General features: G+C 38.5%; 1 protein-coding gene across 2 annotated transcripts in view; it reads left to right on the top strand.

Annotated features, from left to right (window-relative positions):
- SLX4IP (SLX4 interacting protein) overlaps nt 1-23,673 on the top strand; it is an 83,422-nt gene that overhangs the window by 3,764 nt on the left and 55,985 nt on the right. The gene's annotated exons all lie outside the window — the stretch shown is intronic.

The following is a 23,673-nucleotide window of genomic DNA, read 5'->3' as shown; positions in this document are numbered from 1 at the left end:
GCAATAAAATGCTATTGAAGTTCATTTTGCAAACAGTCCCAGACTTTTAGTTATGAACTGAAGAGCAAAACTTTTCAAAACATTCTGTGGTAAACATAACACTTCATAATTCTACTTCTGTGACTATACTAGCTAATCAATAAATAAACCTAATTGTGATTAGCACAACATATTATTCTCTTGGAAGTGTTTTTCCAGGAGTTTTCATAACACAGCAGATTTTTCTTGTATGGGTATGCTTGGAATTTTTTGGAGGGCAGCTACAAAATCCTTCCTGAGTGATCAGGCTGTGGAAGCTGTCAAAACTTGGTTTTGTGGGTAACCAACCTGTTTAATGAGAAGACCAAGCATTTAATTTTTGTGTGTTGCGTGTTCTTTTCCAAGGAAAACCGCTGTCATTTAGTGGCATGTTTGCTTTATATTTTTACTATTTAACAGGACTGTAAACCTCCAGAAGGTTAACAGCATCATGTTATTCACTGCTGCTGAGTTGATAGAGGGACTTAGAGGAGATATGTATTTGATTTTGAGCACATTTTAGCTGATACTCTGAGTCTGTGCACCACTGATGTGGATAACAACAGGAGCTGAGGCTGAAGGCATTGCTTTTCTCAGCTGAGAACTCTTGATATCATCAATATTCATGTAAGTGCCCAATAAAAAAAAGAGGTGTGAGTTGGCATGTCTTTACTCAATATAAAGCCTGCAGACTCTTGGTTTCTGATGTGCATCATTACAGCTTCATTATTCAGCAAGGATGTGTAAATGGTATTCAGCATGGACCTTGAAGTCACTGAGTTTAGCATCCCTGACTGCCTGACCAAGGCTAGGTTCTCATTGAGCATGTCTGTAGGTAGGAATATCACAGATAAAGCTTTTGAAAATGATAATATGGAATGCAACATTTTCTTTCTTACAGTAGGTGAGAAACGAGAGTAAGTTTTTAAGGTTTTGCATGTACCAAGTGCTGAAAATTAACTTTACCTTGACCTGATTGAAATTCACTTTGTGCACAGATTAACATTTTACTTATTAGGTCACGGATTTTGTTTGTCAAGTTTTGCTTCTTTAAATACACTGGATTTGTATTTCATTTTTTAAGACTTTTCAGCTTTCAGGTAAGTTTTGCACAGAAGATCCCCATGCAATAGATTCTCCATTAAAACTATTCCTACTTGTCACTGCAGGCAGAGTACAGAGAGTACTCTATTCTTTATTTTAGGTTCCCTGATGGGCGTATTTTACTGAGTCTGAAAATGTTCAGGACAGATGTGTTGGAGCAAGCCCACAGGAGGGACATGAAGATGGAGCCCCTTTCCTGTGAGGAAAGGCTGAGAGAATTGGGGTTGTTCAGCCTGGAGAGGGCTTCAGGGTGACCTAATTGTGGCCTTCCAGTACCTGAAAGGAGCCTACAAGAAAGGTGTAAATGGGCTTTTTCCTAGAGCATGTGGTGACAGGGAAAAGGGGAATGGCTTTAAACTGAAGGAGAGTAGGTTTAGATTAGATATTAGGAAGAAATTCTTCCTTGTGAGGATGGTGATAACTGGAACAGGTAGCCCAGAGAGGTTGTGGATGCCCCATCCCTTGAAGTGTCCAAGGCCACTCAGAGCCCCATCCAGCCTGACCTGGTCTAGTGGAGGGTGTCCCTGGCCCTGTCAGGACGTTAGAACTGGAGGAGGGATGGTTTCTAAGGTCCCTTTGAACCCAAACCACCCCATGATTCCATGTTTCAGGTGCCTCGCCTTGTCTTCTGCATTCTCTACTTTTAAGCTTTTAGATTTTGTGAACTTGAATATGTGAATCTTTCTGGTAAGAGAATGAAAAGTGCAGGTTATCAGTCTGTCAAATCTTAGCCGACTATCAAGTAATTTAGTGGAAACCCCCTCTAATTTGTTTAATTTAGCTTCTGATTGATGCGCGTTTTATCTGCACATCTCGGCACCCCGGTGCAATGGTCGGTGACTTCCAGAGGAGGGAGCAGTTGGCCTGTTTTTGAGAGGCGAGCCTAAACTTTGCTTTACGGGGCGTTGAGAGATCGAAATAAACTAATTGATGCAGTAAAGTAACTTTAAACCTTAATACAGAAACTACATTAGGTCCTAAACACACATTCTTCACCTACCAAGCAGCTGGATGATATAGTCTTGTGATTTGCAATAGATAATATTTTATGCAAGTTAATTTGATCATCAGTTTTCTATTTTATATTGATATTTCATAAGCATTGCATGGTAAAATACCCCCACCATATGAATTTGATTAATCTTTCTCTGTGTGTTGCTAAAATATTTTATTGCTGTTCTGAGAAATAAATCTTAACTTTAATTGGTGAGGCTTAAAGCAAAATCTTGAACTCTATATGGATTTCAAAAATAATATCACTGGGGCCTTGCTTAAAACTTTGGACAAAGTAGAAAGAATTCCTCTTCCAGAATTGTGTAAATTGACTTTATTCATGCCAAGCTGCAGAACTAAATATAGTAATTTTTATGGCTTCAATAGAAAAATTTCATTTACTGTTTTCTGCAATTTGTTCATTTGCCAAAGACAGAAGAGTAACTTGTTACTGCATTTCAATAGCTCAGCTCAAAGGAAAGCTTTTTTTTTTTTTTTTTTTTTTTTCTTTTTTTTTTTTTTTTTTGCTTTGTTTCCTACTTGGAGCGCTGTTCTGTCTCCAATTTGTAGGCCTTGGATTAAGATCATTGTAGTTTTAGTGTTCCCTCTGGTCATCCAGCTCACTTGGCAATTGATTTTTCAGCATTGTTGCTCCTTGTTACCAATTTAAATTACTGCATGCTGGACATTTATGTGACTTTTTTGATCCTTCCTACTAATTTTTTGCTTGATTTAAGTGGCAAGTTCATTTGAAACAGCAAGCACAGCTTTTTGTTTTATATTGGGAGCAAAGATGGAAATACTGGACAGGATTGGACAGGAAGATGACAGTGAGATCATAATGTGATCAGTTTGTATACTTTGTTTTTTTTACATTGATGGATCTTAATGTAATCATTAAGAAACTGACTTAAAACCAAAGGCATCCTAACATCTGTCTTTTGAACTTAGGAGTGCTCCATGAAAGACAATGTGTGTAGCAAGAGAACACATTTTAGGCTGGAAGAGCAGGTAGAAGGAAGTGGAAAGCCCTGTTCTTGTCAGACAGTGTCCCAGTATGGACTGACAGCCCTGGCTGGGCCATTCTGGGGTCTGCTCACACACCTGTGGGTTGGCTTGGGTGTGGAAAAACAAGATGAGACTTAATTATGATATTTGCAATGTTTTCTTTTTTTAGCCACCAGCTGGAATGTAATACAGTGACAGTACATTGGCAAAGATTTCTCCACCAGTTGTGCCCATCTGGATGATTCTTGGTGACATCTCAGAGGGCTTGGCAGACTAAAGTGCACATTTCTGTGAAAATGTCCATCGAGTTAGCTGATCTATATTCCTGTAAATATACCATTAAGCCAGAATATTTTTGTGAGAAATTGATGTGTTTTCTTCTTCTTGGGAGTTGTTTGGAGAGAAAACAACTCTGGAAATGAGTAGGTTTTCTTACCTGCTTTTTTATTTCTCTTATCCGATCTAGTGAGTGATTAGGGATAACAGATGTGTTTACTTCTATATTAAGTCCACAGATACATGAGTGCAGTGCTCTCAAGTGGAGAGCAAGGATAAGGAATGCTGTTTATATTTAAAGTAAATTTTTATATAATGTGACTGCTCAGAGTTATGAGACTGATTCTGCAGCTGCTTTTTTGTGTACATAGTTGTGAGCGTGTTAGCATTCTGAGTTTTGGTTTGAGAATTAGTCTTTTTTGTGAGTACTAAGTTAAATTAACCAATAAATACAGTATCTGATGTTCATTTCTTTTCCCCTTCACTGCAAAATGAAGATATTTTTATGTGAAAGTCCTGTGGTTGGAGTACTCAAATGTTTCAATAGAAACATGCTAAGATTAGGTTTCTGTGATTTAAATAGAATTTTCTAAAGTATTCTAAATCTAAAACCAAGGTGCTGGTGTTCTCTAAACAGATTAAGTGTTGTTGAGTTTTACAAGTATTGTGTGTTCTTATATTTGCTGTTTGGATCTTTAAAAACTAAGAAATGGTTACGTTAACCATTAAATAGTGGTTTTCTAGAGATTGGAACTTTCCTGAAGTGGTATTGCTCAGAACAGCTGGAAATACAGGTGGTTGAAATTGGCATTATCAAGTAGCATCACACTTCACTCACTGTCATATTTGTTTCTGTATAAACAGATAATATGGGACACTTGTCTAAAAGGGCTTAGAAGTCTTAAAGAAGATGATGAAAAAGGGGCAGGAGGGAATGTGACTTAAAATAGGAAGTGCAAACAATAATAATGGCTGGAGGGACATCTATTTAGTTCTCTTTCTTAATGCTCCAGTAAATTCCCAATTTTATGGGACCAGATATGGAACAGCTAAAAGGATGAGTAAATAAGTTCCAGAAGAAACAAAAGAGGAAGTTGGGAGGTAGAAGGGGGAGGAAAATTAAGTGTACAATATAATTCTAAATCTCTTGGAGTCAATGGAAGTTTCCTCACTGACCTCAGAGGATTAATTTTCAAGCCTAGGGAAATGATGAGTGGATGAAGAGTTGAGAGATTAAAGTGTTAGCAGAGGAGAAAGGAATAGGAAGCCAGAGGGATAAACAACAATAGTGGAAACACTGCTTTCATGGGGATCACTTCAAATAAGGAATAAAAGGATCATTCAACTTGCATTACTACTTTCGGTAATTCAAATCTGATTATTTTTTAATGTACCACTTGTGCATGAAAATCAGGTTTTTTGCTAACTGTGAACACTATACTGCTGGGGCAGTGATATGGGATTCTAAATACCCACCATACTATGTAATGTGGGTTTTTTTTTTTAAATCTAATTAATTCAAAGATGTAAATTCCATTATATTTGCCATGCGCTTTATTTCTGACCAGCACTGCCAGATTTTACTGTTGGCTTTGTGGAGATCCTGGTGGTACTGCCTGCTTGACCCCAGAGTCCAGCCCTGAAGGAAGAAAGGATGGGAAACTTGGAAGGAGACTTGAATCTCCCTGAGTCCAGCAAAACATGAGGGCTTAGCAGCGATGCTGCGTGGGGTCACCGAGTGTCTTTAGGTCCTGGGAGAGGCTTCAGCTTACACTGTAGGTGACATTCTTCAATTCTTTCCACTGGGTTCAGATGGAGGTTAGTAGGCTGGGAGGTAGAGAGAGCCATGTTTCATGCACCACCTGGTACAAACAGTTTGGTGATGGGCAAATGCAGATTTTGTTCTTGATGGTATGATAATGAATATTTATTATAATATTTTTTGGTAATTTGTCATGTATCCTCTCCTTCTTTTGGACAATGTAGATGGATTCTAGTATGTGGGAGCTATCTGAATATTTGGTGTAAGAGTGTATTCTGACAGGACTGTGGAGTAAATGAGAAAAGATTGACTGACAACACGTTTTCATTCTTTACTGATGGTTAATCCGTGTAGATCACAACTTCCTTAAAAGGCATCTATTTTTAATAGCAAAATTATTTCTTAGTTTCAATTCTCAAAGAAAAGCTTTGTTTCTGGACATTTTGTGTTCCAGTTTAGGACATTTTGTGCTCCCTGCAGAGCTTACTCAGCCATGACTTTGCAGTATTTTTCTTGAGTCAGAAGCCAGACTTTTCCTTAAATAATGGTACCAGAGCACATGGCCCCTGTTTGATTGTTGTGCTGCAGTCATGGCTGTGCACGGGCACCTATGACGCTCAGCTCTTGTGAAAACCCTTTAAACTGCTGATAAAATGGTGACTCATGGTCACCTGATGAAAACAGATTCATTACCATGACTCCAGAAAGTTCAGCTCCCATGAAGTGTTTCACTTCCCACACTAGTTCTTCTAAAAGAGATGATGCTGCAGTTATTTTCTAACAGTTGACAACTGCCCAATTAAGTGCGACAGTGTGGTTGGAAAAAATTGGAATTCCAGACTTCTTTTAATAATAGTTTAAGAACTAAAATCTGTATGAGCTGTGAAGCAGTCACCAACATTCTTCACAGCGTTACTTGAAGTGATTTCTAATCAAATTATACATTTTGGATTTAATTTACCACTACCGAATTAAGTTCTTTTTGCAGTGGATCTGACCCAAACCTCACTGGAGTCAATGTGTTTTGGATCAGAGCCTGTAGAAGTGTATTGGTAGCATGCTGTAGCTTAACTGAGGACATGCTAATTCATTCCATAAATGGTCTTTCTCAGTCCAGTTTATCTGTGTTTTTAATGTATTGTGTTTGTCTGTAATGTCAGTGTGTAAGGAAGTTAGGTTGGAAAAATATGGAAAAGGAATACAGCCAAATAATAAAATATAAATGGATTTTAATTCCAGTGTGAAACAAGGACAATTAAATCCTCTGCATTGCTGACTTGTGATTCCCCAGGGACTGTGAAAGGATGGGTGAATTATAATAGAAATATGAAAAAACCCTGTTGCATGTGGATGATTTTATGTTATAAGGCAGAAAAAGGTTCTCACCAAGGATTTGAATGTAGGGTAGTGTAGGATGTGTCACTGACTCTTACATGATTGGGAGTTTGACTGGTGATTTTTGTCTTTACCTAGTTTCCCTCTTTTTTGACTGGAAATATTTCCGACACACAATGCTTAAGAAAGTCACCTAACATGTATGATTGAAACTTGCTACAGTAACGACTAATATAAATAGATGTTGGCTAAGTAATTCATGCTTTAAAATTTAACATGCAAACTCCTATGTTTTTTTTTCTTTATTACATCTTCACTTCTGCTTGGGCTTTTTTCCCATTTATTTTCCAACTGATTAATTTTATGTTAGATGATGAACATCATAAGTTTATTTTGTGTTAAAAACTTGCCTAGCTTGAAAAAGAATGGTCTCATCAGAATTGGAAATTAGCTTAAGATTTTTAAAAAAGGTAGAAGTAAGATAGATTTCTTAGCTGTTTTAAAATCAGTCATACAAACTTTGTCAGCAAATTACATATGGGAAAGTCATGGCTTGTTTGCATGGTGGTGTTTGTTTTTCCCCTGAATACCTCTCCACCATTTTCATTACCACAAGCAGTGTTGTAATGGAAAGGCAGTTGCAGATCTAATAAAGAAATTGAGTAATAATGTTAAAAACCCCTTAGAAATTCAAGCCCCAAAATGGAGTGAAGAGGTCTCACGATTGAGAGAGGAGAACTCTCACTGCAGAACACAATTCCTGTACAGTGTGTCTCCATCTGAGCCCTTCTGTTGTTGTGCGGTGTTGTTTTTTACAGAATCCATCTCCTGCCTTTGTGTGATGTTGCTTGGCCAAAGGACAGAAAGCATAAACACCTCTCAATAAGGCATGGGAGTCAGGTCAGCTGTGTATGTTCATTTCTTCAGAGAGATGGCTGAGTGAAGGTGGCTCTTGCCAGGCCCTGGTGTCTGGCCCTTGCCATGTGGAGCTCCCCTGTTCTTCATTTCCCTGCTCCAGAGAGTGCAGGGCTTTGAATGAAGCCTACACGAGAGGCAGCTCTGCCTTCTTAGTACACAGCAGTGTTTGCAACTAACTGAAAGCTTTTCACTGGGAAACTGGGAAAAAAGAGTTTGTGATCTATATTGTGTGCTGACATTTTGAACCAAAATCTTCACTACTGTGTTTTCCTCTTGGCTGTGTACATTTTGCTAGGGAAGTAGGGTCCATTATGAAGCCTTAAGGGCAAGTGCCATTTTTCTTGGGTTTGTACTTTTTTGTCTTTGACCTTCACTGAGGGTTCTTTGCTGGTTTTGCTATAGGTGTGTTTTACAGACAGATCCTCTTGCAGGAAATCCTGAATTTGGCAAAACTGAGATTTTATTCCTTTTTCTGTGTAACTTGCTGTGTAATGTGAGATAGCATTCAAGTGGAGAATCACAGTAAAAATGTTTTATCAAAGCTGGTTGCAGAATAGTCAGTTGTTAGTCTCGAGGGAGAGTGGGAACAGAGATAAGGAAGAATGACACAGTGGTTTCCACCCAAGAAAATGTGTCATAGCCACAGAACATTTTCTCAGCATTTTCATATCGTTGATGACTGAGGTTTGTCAAAGTTACTTCAATAATTTTATCTTCATTTTACTCTAAAAAGTTATGTGGTAAGTAAGCCAAACAAAGCTCTGTTCTGTGTGCAAGGTCCTCTTTGCACATCCCTGCTTAGTTTCCAGGATTAGTGCAATGCCTGGTGTATCTGACACCACTCAGCTGGTGAAACAATAGTTTATATAAGGTATAGTTAAGTACAGCCTTTCAAGCTTGAGCCAGTGCTCTCCTGTTGTAAACTCTGACGAGTGTCTTTGTTCATTGAATAGCCCAATGATTTAATAGCACTCATAATGGACCAAATATACAGGGCTGTGGTTTATCCTGCTTTGTATCATGCAGATAAAGTCTGAGAGAAGAGCAACCTATAGATCTGAACAGAAAATATTTGCTGAACTTAAGAGTTGGGAAAGAGCTAACTCTTGGGCCATTAAAGAGGCTCTGTTCAATGCCAAAATCCTAGGATGTGACAGTTAGTAGGGTCATGCAGAATATAATTTTTCCTTCTTTATTTTGACATTCCTATTGCATAAAAATAGGAAGGAGAGTCATTGAGCTGGACCAGAGTGTGCTGCCCTGCCATAATAAGGTAATCTTCAGCAGTGGAAAACAAACCTACAAAGAGTTATTCATTCCCTCTGTGGTATTGTCTGCAAGTCTCTGGTTCTTATTTGCCTGGGTGTTAAACTGACACAGTCACAATCCATGGTTCAGGGAATTTACAAACAACTTGGATGATAGGATTAAGCCTGACACATCAAAAGTTGAAAATTAATCCCATAATTTAAAAGAGCAATCAAACAACAACATATTCTCATCTCTAACAATGACTGCAGAGAGTTTGATGCATAACATAAAATAGCTGAATAGCAGAGAGCAGTGATTAAATCTTTGGCTACCATGTGTGGAATAAAATAGCAACATTGGTTTATAGATGTCTTCAGGAAATTGATAGAATTTGTCACTAGTTTTAAATGTTTATATGTTAATTTATGTGTAGTTCATTAAATTGAACTGAATATTTAATTTTGCTTTTATTGTTTGGTGGAAACGGGGTAGTGTGTAGAGATGACCTCAAAGGACAAAATAATGTTAAGGAAAATGTGTCTTTGTCTATATCCCTTCACCCTCATAATTGGCAGGAATTTTGATTTGTAGAATATTTGGAGGATACAACTAGGGGTAGTTTTTGATTATGAACTGGAAAGAGATTTAATTACAGAAGCTCAGTATATTCTACACAGTTCAGAAAACTCTTTGCTAATTTGAAGCTATTTTCTGTAGGGTTATTAGAGATGGTTCATTTGTTGTTGCTATTTTGGAGAGGCCTACATTATTAAGCATGTAGGTACTGTTGGGGTTTATTCTGGTATTGTAAATTCCTATTTGAAACATGATATAGATTTGGGGAAGGGAAAATCCAGAGATGAAGAATACAATAAAAAAATATTGTAAGTTTAGAAGTGAAATGATACTCAGGTATCATTAAAACCTGCCTTTCTTTATCTTAGGCAAGCATCAAGGAATCACAGTATTTCAAGCTGTACACCTAGAAAGTCACTTAAAGCTCTCTTGTTGGTAGCTGTGCTGTGACAAGGGGAGATAACTGTTTTTTATCTACCATTATGAGGCAACATCCACACTCCAAGCAGAGAAAATGAAGTTGGCAAAAGATAATTTCCAGATTTGTAAGTAGGCTAGGGTATTTGAGCTGTTACAAAGTGGTAGGAGTACCAGTGATGATCACAGCCTCCTAAAACCTAATAGAGTACATGATATTCACTGTGGGCTCCAGATAGGAAACTAGCTTAGAAGGAGAGAATACTTCAAGAATTTTATCCACAGAGATACTGGTGACTTTAACTTGATGCAAGTGGTAGTTTCAGAAAAGGCAGGGTAATGGTACTTAAGAAGGTAAGCTCATTCACCAAGAGCATCTACTCTGTAGTAGTGCCCTAATCCAAATGATCTCTGCTGCTGCTGGCTGCCATCATACTGGTACTGGTTTTGAAATACCCCTTCTTTGTCTTTGGACTGCCACACAGATTTGGTGCTTAGGCCCTGATCAACAAGTGGCTTGCTCACTTCTCTCATTTGACCATCTGCAAGTCAGTTCAGTGACCCTCAAGATGTTTGGATTAGTTCCCTTGTGTTCTCAGTAATGCTTTGGTTTTCCTCAAAGTCTCCATATGTTACTTGTTTAAATGTTAAAGTAGTTAGACATTAGTCCAAATCTGTTAAAACAGAATTCAGTTTAAATGCTGTGTTACCCATTACTTTACTAGTGTGGTGAAAACCAGCAAGGCTTTGTAGTTTTCTTGTGGGCTGTGTGATGGAGGTTCCTGTGTGTTATGGGTGAGGATTCCAGGTTTTCCCACTAAGTGAAAACACTGTGAAAATTCCCTTCTGTGAGGGCTCATTCTCAGCAGCGAAAATCTCCCTTGTTGTTATTGTCATGTTTACAGCAGCACTGTAAAAGGGCTTAAAAATCAGGCAGACCTAGGGGGAAGGTGTAAAGGGAAAAGTGGCAGGGTCATGGAACAGGCTGTGGAAGGTGTGTCCTATGGGCTGGGAGTAACTGTGGCATCAGCTGTCACCTGTGTGACTGATGGTGAATTGCAGGGGAGCCTGTATGAGTTTTTAAATTGCAGATAAATGCAGATCATAAGCATAAAAATGCCAAAAATTGCCATTAAGTTCCTGAGGAACAGATTGCACATGAACAGGTGATGGGATTGGAATGAGCACTCCAGTACCTGAAGAAAAAGGCAATCTGCCACAGAATGCTTGTGTGTTCTGGAGTTTCCCTCTGTGACTTGCACAGAAGATTTTGCAGTCTGGCATTGAACAAAATAAATTCTTAGGCCTTCCTTTGTTTGCAGCTGTCCTCAACCAGTCTATTAATATTTCTGCACTGGAGCAAAAGCTGGATGTTTACAAATAATTCCACACTGAAGAAATGTGCAGCATAATGCTTTATTTACCCAAAAATACGGGTTCCAGCAGGCAGGCTCCAGGAAGGCAGGCTGACAGCCCAGGAAATCCTGCAGTGCTGCTTGGCTCTGCCCCTGGGACACTTGTGCCAAGGAGCCCCCTCTGAGGAGTGGCATGGGGATAGTGCCCTGCCCTTCTGCCTGGCGTCAGAGCCACGCTGCTTCCTGCAGGCAGCTCAGAAGGACCCCTTGCAAGAGTCATTTACAGTTTGTTTGCAGGGAATTACCCTCCAGACATATTGCCTTTCTATTGGCTCCTCAATCACTTCTCTAATTGGGGAAGTGTACTTTGAAAGACTTTCGGTGACATGTTTGTTTTTCTTAAAAGCTTATGGAACAGAAACTCAGCCTCATGAGGGATGTGTGTCCCAAATGGAATTACAATGATCCCACAGTGTTAATTCTGTTCATCAGTTATGCTCCTGATTTTTTTCTGTTCTAACATTAATCCTGTAATTTTAGAGAAGAAACTGTTTTGAAGAACTTTGCTTTCTGTTCATGTATTAAATTATCAATAGGGTATGAACATGGGAAAACTTAATAAGTTATTTCTCCTTCCCAAATATGCAAATGAACAATAGGACCAGAAATCTGTCTCAAACCTTTGGACAAGTGCATTCTCAGTACAACCTTGTACTTTCAATCTTTTTTTTTTTCTTTCCCACTGAAGTCTTAGGAATTTCAGCCATGGGTAGTGAGGTTCACAGATAGATGCTGGAAGGATGAGGGCCTCTGCTTTCTGTTGCTGGCTGTGGCAGGAAGTGTCAATTAGTGTGGAAAATACTGAGAGTTCTTGCATTGAGTGATTGAAGTAAATATATTTTGTTTATTCTGCGTACTTGCCCTTTAAAGTTGCATGTTTGATTGCTAGACTTAGGGAGTGAGAAGGTGTGGCAGTTTGATGCCCTTTACCTATTAGCACTCCTTAGCTGTGTGTGAATAGTAAAGCTACTAATTGGTGTCCCTATAGTACAGGGAGCATCTTCTTAGTGATTTCACAGTGCTCTTTCCTCTGAAAGGCTTTGCTTTTTATCAAAAAGAAAAAAAAATTGTTGTAGGACATTTTTCCAGTGATTCCTACATAAATTAGTAACAGCAATTTGTAGCAAAAATCAGCTAAGAATCAGCAGATTAGACATTTAAGACAATTAGGAACTAGAGCTGTGATATATGTATACTTGTGTACAAATTAGAGTAATTTAATACATTTCATGTGAGAAAGCAATGCAAGTGAAATGACCATAGTTTCAGAATCGCGGCTTTTAGCAAAGATGATGTTTGTTATTTTTAATTTCTTAATTTTATTTTCCTTTCTAAGCAGTGTAAAGGGAAGAAAACTTAATTTTTGTGAAATATGAGTCCTCTGTTTACTTTTAGAAAAGCTTTGTTTCCATTTTTTTATTATATTGTAGAAAAGGAAGTAAAAACTTTGTATGTAGGTACATGTATGTTGTAATGCTCGTTTTCAGAAACTCAGATCTCAGTGCTTCTAATATTTGCAGTCTGGCATTGATTGTAAGTATAATAGGTTATTTCATGCTGTTTCTCTTTATGTTCATGGTTATGATACTGAAATGTTGAGACCACACACAGACAACAAAATCTCCAGCCACTTACGCATGTAAACAGTCTGGCTTTTTACAAAGTGGAAAAATATTTCTTGTGCAGTATTTTTAACATGATCAGCATGTTAAGGCTTAATCTGCAACTGTGTCAACATTTCTTTGGCTGTAACCATTAATTCTGTAGCCTCTTGATAATATGTAAAATGTGAGACTGGTTTGTTTACTACTGGGATTTGTCAGCAATTACTGTCTGCGTTTAGCTTAGTGCTTTCAAATATATAATAGATCAAAGAGTTATTTTGCATCATCACTGTGGTTTTAGTAAAACAAAGGATGTTTTTCTCCCCAGCTGGCTTTGAGACCTTCAAAGAGCCATTGGAGCAATAATTTCATAAATATTGTACTTATACCTGTTTGATATTGGTAGGCACAGGTACAATACATCATTTACCTTCTGTAGCTACTCTTTAACAGGAATTTAGCTATAGGGACAGGAATGTACATCTCTTTCAGCCTCAGTTATTGTGAGAACCTGGCATGGCTTCAACGTAGCTGGGAATTTTTGTTTTGCTTATTTTTGTGTAATTAATGCATGTTTTCAGCATTCTTCTTACCATCAGGAACTGCAAGTGCAGTGGTCATGTGCGGTATTATCTAAGTGCCAGATCATTTTCATCACAAAGAACTGAGCATTACACGTTCTGATAGACAAGTTCTTCATATGGATATCCATGTATGGAGTTAATTAAGAGTAAGATGGCATAAAAGCATTTTAATGGACAACATATCTGTTTCAAGTAACAAATATTTGGCTTTATATAGTGCCTTTATCTCTGTTCTCAGAGATAATTTATTAACATAGTTATGAATTTAGTTTCAATGTATTTTTGTGGCTTTGCAAGTAACAAAAAGAACGATCTCCCAACCTTATCAGACAAATGTGAAGGACTTTGGTAAGAATTTTTTGTTTAGTTAGAAGTAGGCTGTGAAATCAGTTAAACTTACTACTGCTCCTCAGAAAATTGCCATTAATTAATTCTGTGAACTCAGGGACACTTGGTTAAGATATTTCACCTCAGCTTTTTCTATGACCTTATACAATTCTGAAGTGCTTGTTTTTCTGTGAGTATTTTACTTAAGAGATATAAATAATGGCACATCAATCCATAATACTGACTTTAATAAATCTTAAAATGCAGGCACTGTAATATGGATAAGGGAAATTGTTGGGGAGTTCAGTTTTAGAGGTAGTCACCTGACAGAATAAGCTTTTATATGAAGCTCTTCAAAGGCAAACCTGCATTTTTAGTCACTATAATAAAGTATTTAATAAATGTGTCAATATTACTGCAGGAGATTAGGAAAGCTTTCAGTTTGTAGATTACTGTGTTTTTATTTTTAAGACTTAAACACTCTCTTAAATGCTTAAATTCTATTGCCCTTTCTCGGCACCGCTCAAACCAGAGGTTTTGTTAAAATTTGAGTTAATCTTTTGCCCAGTAAACCCTAAGATACTGTTTTCCTAAACAGCATATGAACAAAGAGAATCTATGTGTTTCATCATTCCTGTTCTGCTGTCTGGTCCAGTTTCATTTCCTTTGATGAAGAAATGATAAATAGATCTTACAAAGTGAGGCAGCAAAACTATCTCTATCAGTTAGTTAAAGTTAAATTCTTGATACTAGTTTTGTTTTCCAAGATTTTAAGCATTTAGCTTAAATGATGAATTTCCTGCTAAGAATTTGTTTAGTAAAAAATTAGTTGAATTTTTGACTTATTTTTTCCCCTGCAAAGGTGTTATTTTGGACATATCTACCAGCTGTGTATCCAAGTCTTTTGCATGGTAACAAATCCCAGGCTTTAAGAAGCAGCAGTAATTCTAGATGGAGTTTTGTGATGAGCCCTTTGCCCTTGGTTTGGATATCTCCCCACCAAGTTATACACCTCTGGGGAAATCAGTTTTTAGATTCACTTTTCATTTAGGAAAACCCTCAACTGACGGGGAATCTCCTGTGATCTTGGTGGCCCCTGCTGCACTGGTGATGAGAAGGGGGGAGATTGAGCCTGTTCTGTTTGGGAGAAAGGGTGGGATGATTTATTGAAACAAAATTAAAATTAGACAACAAAAAGCAAAAAACCTGCTGAAGATCTTTGTTATTTATGGAGCAGAGCCTGGGGGTAGGTGGCACGGGATCGGCTACAGGGATATTCAGCAGTTTGTGTGAGGAACTGGTGATAGGAGAGCAGTGGAGCAGGAGTGAGGGGAAGATGGAGGGTGGTTGTCAGTGCTGGAGCAGGGATGTGCAGGCAGGGTCAAGCCGAGAACTGGACTAAAAGGTGCAGAGAAGGCTGGGAACAAGACAAGGCATGGAGCAGCAGGAGTAAAACAGGAATTCATAGTGGCTTGATAATGAGATGAGGATTAGGAGCAGTAAGGGATACTCAAACTGGTGAAAAGCCTCGGGTGGCAGGATGAATTGGTTGAAAAGCTGTTTTCAGCCACTTGGAGCAGGGAGGAGAGCAGGAATACCCAGATGTCGGAAGGTGTAAATTCTCAGGGATGATGGGCACAGCTGTCTGGTTTATGTTTTGTGTTCCCCTGTGCCCCCCAGAAAGAGAACGTAAGGCCCCTGAGGTGTCCCAGAGTGGCAGAATGTTTTATCCTTGCCCAGTATTAATCCAAAAGGAAGGCTGATGGTTTACTGCATGTTAATTGTGTTGATCCAGTCAGGGCAGATGTCTGTGGGCTTCCAGTCCTGCCCGTTTCCCGGTGGGAGTCAGTGTGTCAGCAGATGGCAGATTTTCCTTAATCAGTTTTCCACCTGCCCTTCCCAAGGTTGTACTCAGAGACCGTTTAACTTCATAAATGTACTTGTAGTCATCAAGGAGCATGGGTGGTGTCCTTGGCCTTTCTGTAAGTCATTCTGTAGGATATTGTCATTGTGTTCTATTATAGCACTGCTTCACTCTGCCCATTTCAGTTATAGAAAATAGTTCATACAAAAAGGGTGAATTTCTCATGACACCTTTTAAACACTTGTACATTTACCTGAATTTTTGGACAAATACTTGGTTGATAAAATTGAGGTTTTGTTGTGGATTGTTATTACTCTTCAGTATTTCTCTGAAAACCTAATGAAGGGAGGCTGAAGGGTATATTGAAAAACTTTAAAGCCAGCAAGATTTGGAGCATCTAGCACTCCTACCATGTTGTAATCATTAATAATGATTTAAATGTTTACACACCCTGATCTCTATTGTTCTCTTTGATGTTAATTACATTACAGCATATCACAAGTTCATTCTTCATATCAGGCAAATAAGGAAATATTTCCTCTTCATTTATCTGTGTCCCTTAGCAACACAATGGGTCTTATGCATTGTTGAATAACATGTGGTTTTGCTGCTTTTGCTATGTACAAATGCTTGTCTTTCCATCTTTTTAAAAAACCCTGAGTGGAACTTGGTTACTAAATTCAAGCAAAAAATAATAGAAAGATAAATATATGGCCATAGGTGACTATAGTGAAGCTTAGTAGTGTTCTTGGACATGTTAAAGCTAAGTCTTTCTTTTTTCTTCTTTTTGTCTTGCTCTTATTAATGTGAATCAGATTAAATGGATGGTGTGATCACTTGTTCCTGTCTCTGTGGTTCCTGACATCCAGGAGCTGTAATCTGTCAGGTGCTGTCATCTCTGTTCTTTCATTCCTTTTACCAAAGACAGTTGTGCAGCTAGCATACTATCAATTTTTTAAATTAAAAAATGAGCTGTTGCTTTCCAAAGGGTAATCCCCTTTCAATCTGTGAAGTAGGTGTGGTTTTTTGGTTTGTTTTTTTTTCTCCTGTTGAAATTAATGGGAAAAAAAAATGTAGGTTTTTAAACCTAATTTATCCGGAGTACACTTTTCTATGTGGCCCTTAAAAAGGATGCAGACTTGCAGGATGTGAAATTTCAGCCATATCTGTTCTAGCTCTGCAGATATTGTCAAAGTTCCTTAGTTGGCACAGTCCTGTCTTTGGTAGGTGATTTTTGTAGCATGTGAGGCTTCATCCTTTGGATTCGCCCTATGGTTTTCACACTTAAAGTTGTATGACAGGGTTGGTTTTGTAACCAGTGAAATCAGATAATATTTGTAGCATCTGCTGTCATGTATTTTAGTGTGAAATTCCTGACTGCTGGTAGGCATTGCTTAGGTTCCATCAGCAGTGTAAGTGCTGTGTACAAAGAGGCAGCCTGGCCTCTGGAACACAGTGCATTTCCAGTAGAGGGGTACAGGTCAACGTTGTACCAGGAAGGAAAGAAACTTTTTGCCCTCTAATATTATCTGTCAGTTGGAGAAATGCTTCACAGGTCTGTTCATCTGCTGCCTGCACAGGACAAATCCTGCTGCTGCACTGCCTTTAGAAGAGAGGGGAAGTCTCTATTCCCTACAAATCATCGTAAAATTCTTCATGAAATTCCTGTCTGAAATCAGCAAAATGCATGTGGAGTTTTGCTGTTGAAGCTGATTGCAAAGTTTTTAAATGTTGAGAGTTCCTCATTTTCCGGGATTATTGTAAATTTTATTTGACTGTTTGAAAAATTTAATCAGGAATGTAAAATTCTACTGGACCTACAAGCCTAAAGATACTGAAGGATAAGTTTTGCCCACAAGTACAGCAATTGACAGTCTCTATGTGTGTCTGTAAACTTGTTCTGCATCTATGCAGAGCTGTTACAATGGCAGAATCTGACCATGTCTTTTAAAAATCTGGTTTTTTTCCATTGCTTCTACTATTGGTGATATCCTTTGTTTTAGTGACATGGATTGGATCATTAATGACATTTAAAAAAATTAGTTTTTCTTCAGCATCTATATCCAGAAGTGCTTACAGAAATCTTTATTAACTTAAAAGGAATTCTGAAAACAAGGGAATTAAACATAATGCAGCATTATAAAGACCGTAATCTTAAAATCTGCTTCTGTACTATGGAAAATGGATCTTTAGTTCTGCTGTTTCTATATGTGTGAAAGTGCTGTTGGCAGATAAGGTTTACAGCTATAGATTTATGGAGAATTTTCTTCTAAAATTCCAATTCTAACATTCTTTCTTGTAATATTGACCTGTACGGATATTTGAAGCAGTTACTACTTAATTTCCCATGCATATTGAGTGAGAGCACTGTTTGAAAAGCCCAGGAAAGCAGACCTAAATACAAATCTCGTACCATCAAAATTTCAGTGGACTCTGGCAGGTTACATTTCTTTCATACTTGTGTGTTTCCTTTGAAAGAAAACCATTCCCAGATGGTCGTTGCAGGATGCTGAATGAAGCCAGTAATTTTATGTAAGCTTGTGAGTTCATAGCCCTGACAGAATTCCTTGTTTGGGTGCAGGATTCTTTGCCGAGGGTTTTTTTTTTTTCATTTTTATCTCTGCACTGTTAAATGAAGGCAAGTTGAGGGTAAGATTATCTGCAAGGTCACAGAGAAACTTAAGGCATGATGGGCAAAGGATCCTTACCGGGTTGGAACTAGAAATAAACACACAAAGGGAAGGATAGGGCCATACTGATAGTTATAAATTAAGTGTCAAGGTCTCAAATCTGGGAAGGGATCATCAGAATTTATAAAGTTCTATTTAAATAGTCCATTCTCCTCACTTCAGACATCTGTTACTGGTTATTGTTTGAGTGACCACCATGTACATTATACAAAAAGGAATGTGTTTTTTGTAAGATCTCTGCTAATGTGGCAGATAAAATCCCAGTGTTTGATAGCAGTGCCAAAGGGCAAAGAGGTGCTGAACAATATTCCTCATCTTTACCATAACTTTCCTTCCTGGAAAAACAGGCTTTGACAGTGGGAAAATGAAGACTGAGATAAGGAGAAGTGGAAAGAGGCTTGGGAACTGAGAGTGATATAGACCAGAACTTGAGCAAGCAGGGGAAAAAGTCTTCTCTTGGGCTGATGCACCAATTTTTTTTTTTTTTTTTTTTTGATTACAAATAGGAGTTCTATCTCCATGGTATGGCAATAAATTGAAAGGACTAGCAAGCTAAGAAGCTAAGGAACAGTTGTTTGTGTTGGCATGGAGTGTAATCTGGGCCTAGTTTTTACATCTCTAGCAACTGATTTTTGCACTGTTTAATGCAAATGCTGCATCAGTCTCAACATTTCATTTTTCAGAGGAGCAGTATTGGAACTGATGATAATGATTTGCTTACTCAGGAGAGATGAAGCAGTTGACAGTGCTGGTTCTCTCATTTTTATTGATTATGGGCATTAAGTTTCAGTACAGAAAGCAGGCAAGTTTGCCTTTATTTCTTTTACCCTTGGAGAGCTAAGCAGGTGGATACAGGTTATGGGAAATTAGGTGTGCTGCAGACATGTTAAGTGATTCAGTTTTAATTTTCCATTTTAACATCTTGCTGGGTAGACATAAACATTGCAATTAAGCAAGATTTAATTCAGCCAGTTGACATCTTAGATACCCGATAATAGATGACATAGCTGAAATTATTGAGCTGCTTTGTGCTGTCAGTTTTACTGTAGCCCTTGCCTGTTTAGAAGATGCATTAAGGAGGAATTTTGACCTTGGCAGGTGTAGAAAAAGTCAAATTTAAATTCAGGAAAATTTTCATGGAAGAATTAGGCAACCTATGAGAGTTTTGTGCAATAGGGTTACAGATGGAGCAGGGAGAAAAAGAACCTGACGAATGTACAAATATATGCAATTTTTGATAGAAAATTATAAAAATAAGAATTTTAAGGGACTGTTTTACAGAAAGTGGAATTTTTTCAGCAGTTTAGTTCATTATAGGGGGAATATGGAAGACAAGTGAAGCCGAATTAGCCTCCTGAAGGAGAAGGTATTACCTTAAGCATGATTCTCTGTATTTGCACACAACAGGACAGGATGCTAAGATGCATTTGTAGAATTTTGCTATTTACTTGTATGTTAAAAAGCTGACCTTTTTGAAACATATGTATTAACTTTGGAAACTAATTTTCCAGTATCATCATGTTCTCAGCTGCAAAAGAAACAACAGGTATTAATATAGTTTATGAATTTATTTAGTCTTAGTTAATTTGTACTCTGCACTGGAATAAGTACACAGAAAGCCACCTTTTAGAATATGTGTGAAGAATAAACTTTGGCAGATGTTGCTTCTGTTAAACTATCTTTGCTCCATGTATGTGAGAGTGCCTTGAGTGATAGGAATAGAAATTTGTCAGTTCAGTGTCTGACATCTGTGTTGGGCAAATTAGCACAAACTCCAGGGGGCAGAATGAATGATATGGGAATCAGTGGAACCTGTTGGGAAAAAGTCAAAACACCCATTGTAACAGAAGCCATATGCATCACAGCCCTCTGGTGTCTTTACAGGAGGGAGTGAGTGTAAGGAGAGGAAATGTGGCTGCCATAACCCTTTCAGATCCCCCAGAGGGGATGGACAAGGGCCTTCGCCAAAGGCTGAAGGTGAGCTGAGGGACAAGGTCCATGCACAGATTCCCTGGCTGAAGGGTGGAGGCGGCACTGGAGCTGAACAGGGAGCTCTGGGCAGATGCTGGATTTGTGCTGGAGCTGAAGAGGGAGCTCTGGGCAGATGCTGGATTTGTGCTGGAGCTGAAGAGGGAGCTCTGGGCAGATGCTGGATTTGTACTGGAGCTGAACAGGGAGCTCTGGGCAGATGCTGGGTTTGTACCAGCCCTGAACAGGGAGCTCTTGGGCAGATGCTTCTCTGAAATCTTGGGAGCATGTTGTTTGTATTACTCTTCATAATAGGTGAAAATGAGCAATGTGTTACCCATGATGTCTGTATATTGTGTTTCTCACAAGTGTTTTTCCTTGGGCATTCATGATAGGATTGACCACATGTGAATATAGTACCTATCAGTGCACTTAGTGTGAAAAAGAATTAAAGAAACCAGCAAAGCCAGTTAGAGATTACACTCTGCTTATGTAAAGTACTGAATTTGTTTCTGTAAATGTTTGTTTTCATGTTAGAAACAATCACACTTTGTTTGGATCTTTCTTTCTGCTATTGGAAGAGACTGGAGTAAATTAACTGATTTAAATAAATTTTTAGAAGAAAAATGGTCAGAACTTCCCAACCTCAGAAACTGCGTTTGTGGGAAGAGGAATATTTGCAGAAGGATTCACTTTTATGAATTAGAGGTCTTTGTTGTGGCTGCTGGGGACACATAAATAAATATTGATTAACCTGTGCAGTGTAGTGCTGTACTCACCTGCCTCCCTTAGAGGTCAGCGTGGGTTCCTGGGGCTCCTGAAGGGCCGCGCTTGGAGCAGGGTCAGGTGCATTTTTCAGCTGCATCTGATTTAAGTTAAGGCCTTGTGATGCGGCACCTGCTTCTCATTGCCCTGCTCTCCTGCCAGGGATCACCAGTTCAGTTTGTCAGGAGAGATATCTGAATAGGCACTCCCTGTTTGTTGCTCTCAGACTCGATAGGTGCTGGGCTGCCTTTTACAACCGATGGTGAATCAAAACTGTTTGAGGCAGGGGACACTTCCACTGCTCAGCTGTGGTTGGTGCTGCCCTGTGGGAGATGTGAGACAGAGGCAGTCAGGAGCAAGGACAGACACATGGGGAAGGAGCTCTGTTAGCACGTCATGTTTTAGTCCCAGGAGCCTTTCTGGTGACAAACACTCCAACAGCTACCTTCCACAGTCTATTCTTGCCTTGCACCAACTCCTCAGTGTTCAACTCTGTTCATATTTTACATATTTTTATAAATTGCTTGTTGCTCCTATTCTTTTTTCTTTTTATTTAAGCATAACATCTATTTATTATATACTCTGTTCAATGCCAGATTAAATGATTTTTTTTCTTGGACATTAAAAAAAATTATATCGCTTTGCTTGCTAGCTGTTAATTCCTTGAGGTTTTTGGTGATCTGTTTCCATTTTGAAATATGATGGATTCTCCATCATCTGATTCTGCTTTTTCAGCAATAAGATTTAGCACATCACTTGTTCTTTTGGAAGACTCAGCTATTTCTTCCCTTGTACCTCTGTGGATAAAGCATCAAATATTTTGTTGAACTTTCCTCCTCTGCCCTGTGTTGACTTAATATGCTCCCACTTAATAGAAGGATTTTGTCCAAAGGGTGTCACTTGTGTAATATGCCTTTTTCAGCATGAGTCACTTTTTTCTTATGCTGTTTCTGAAAAAGCTTTCTTGCTGTTCTGAAACTTTCCTGGCTGGGTTTAGACAAATTAGTTAAAATAGAGAGTTAAAAGTACTTCTTTTACGTACTTGGAAAATGTAACATTTCAACCATTTCAGTAAATTTAACAATATTAAGAAGTTTGGCTTGCTACACTTTTTTAGCAAATAAAAATACTTCTGCTTTATGTATTTGTCTTAAAATCTGATCATGTGCAATTAATTTATCTTGAATCTGTTAAATTATTTTGGCATGAAGATTGAGCATCTGCAGATATTTTAGCTTGAAGCATGGGCTGCAGATGTTGGGTTTGGTTTTGTGCTGCCTCCTGCTTCCCCGTTCAGTAGCTGTGTGCTGCGGTAGGTAAGGCTGTCACGAGAGGCAGGGAGGGAAGGCAGTTCCAGAGCAGGTGAGGCCTCGTCTCTTAGAATAAAAAGGAATCTCAAATAATTGCAAAGTTGGACATGTGGAACAGTTTCCTGCCTGGGACCTGCCCTCACTTCCCCATTCTGTTTTTGTGAGAGGGAAGTCAGCCCATCCCTGCAGCTGTTGGACAAATAACTCAGAAATACATTCATGGGTGCATCATGTGCTGGAGAACTGCTGCTCCTTCATCCCAGCAATGTGCCCGTTACCTTGTGAAACAAACACTGTGGTTTGCCTCTGCTTCACCTTACAGGAAGCTTGTAAATTGTGTTTTTGTGCTATCTGACATCTGCTTTTATTTCCTCTAACAGTTTACATCAGAAGATACTGAGGGTGGTGTCTCCACCTAATTTTTATTGCACTTCATTTTCTGGTATATGCAGAAAGTCATAAAATCAGGTGGTACATTGCTAATTTCCTCAGCCCTCTTGTATGGTGGCTCTTTTCATGCTGAACAAATCCATCAGTAGCTTGCCAATACATACTTGGTGATCTTTTTTTGATGCTTTAAAGTCTGGCAGATTAATATTAAAATACAGCCTGTAAAGCATGTATGGGAAAACCTGTGAAAATCATTTAACAAGTTGAATGTCTGAAAAAGGCCCTTAAACCTTTTTATTACTGGCTCTAATTTCTTTAAAATTAGGTATTATCATGTTGCAATTAGCCATCTTTAGGAGTTCTGGAAGCTTTAGTAGTCATTGCAGTTGTTTTGATACCTATTGCTGTAGGATCTGATAATTACAAACCGAATAATTCAGCCACGCAGAGTGTTTTGTACAAGTTCCTTGTTCTTTTCACCTGGGGAAGAAACAAAATCCCAGGACTAACTTTGTAGAACCTGAAAGAATGTCCCCAACTCCAGTTTAGTACAGCAATGACAAAGCAATTCTTCTCATGAATTACCAAATCCATAAGAGCAAGTTTTTGTCATTATTATTATTGATAGCTCAGGGTAAGAGCTCGGTAAGGTAATAATATTTGTCTGCACCCACTTACCTATCATCAAGGGATACACAAGAATATGGTATCCTGTGGCACTCTGTTGGTGTGGCCAAGCCCTAGGAAGTGTCTTTAAAAATTTACAATTAAGAGTTAATTGTATTTGGGTAGATTGTGAACATTTTCACCTCCTCAGTTAATATGGCCACTCACCTTTCCCAGCTTGCAGTGGGATGAAAGCGGGTTGTTGCAGACATGGGTATTTCATCATCGCTTGCTCACAATGATTCAAAAAATACCATCCTTTTTAGAATAATACTTCACAACAAGAGGATGAAAGCAGCTTGTTGGAATCTCAAATTATCTTTTTATTATCTTGAGCAAATAGTGTGCTGCTATTTCTGTTTTTCTGGATCAGTCCTGACACAGGCAGGGACATGGTATATCCTTTCAAAACGATGGTGAGATTGCACTGTT

The sequence above is a fragment of the Melospiza georgiana genome, chromosome 3 (assembly GCF_028018845.1).
Source record: "Melospiza georgiana isolate bMelGeo1 chromosome 3, bMelGeo1.pri, whole genome shotgun sequence".
In the NCBI taxonomy this organism is placed as follows: Eukaryota; Metazoa; Chordata; class Aves; order Passeriformes; family Passerellidae; genus Melospiza; species Melospiza georgiana.
The sequence above is the reverse complement of the archived record's forward strand: the minus strand, read 5'-3'. Positions and strand labels throughout refer to the sequence as shown.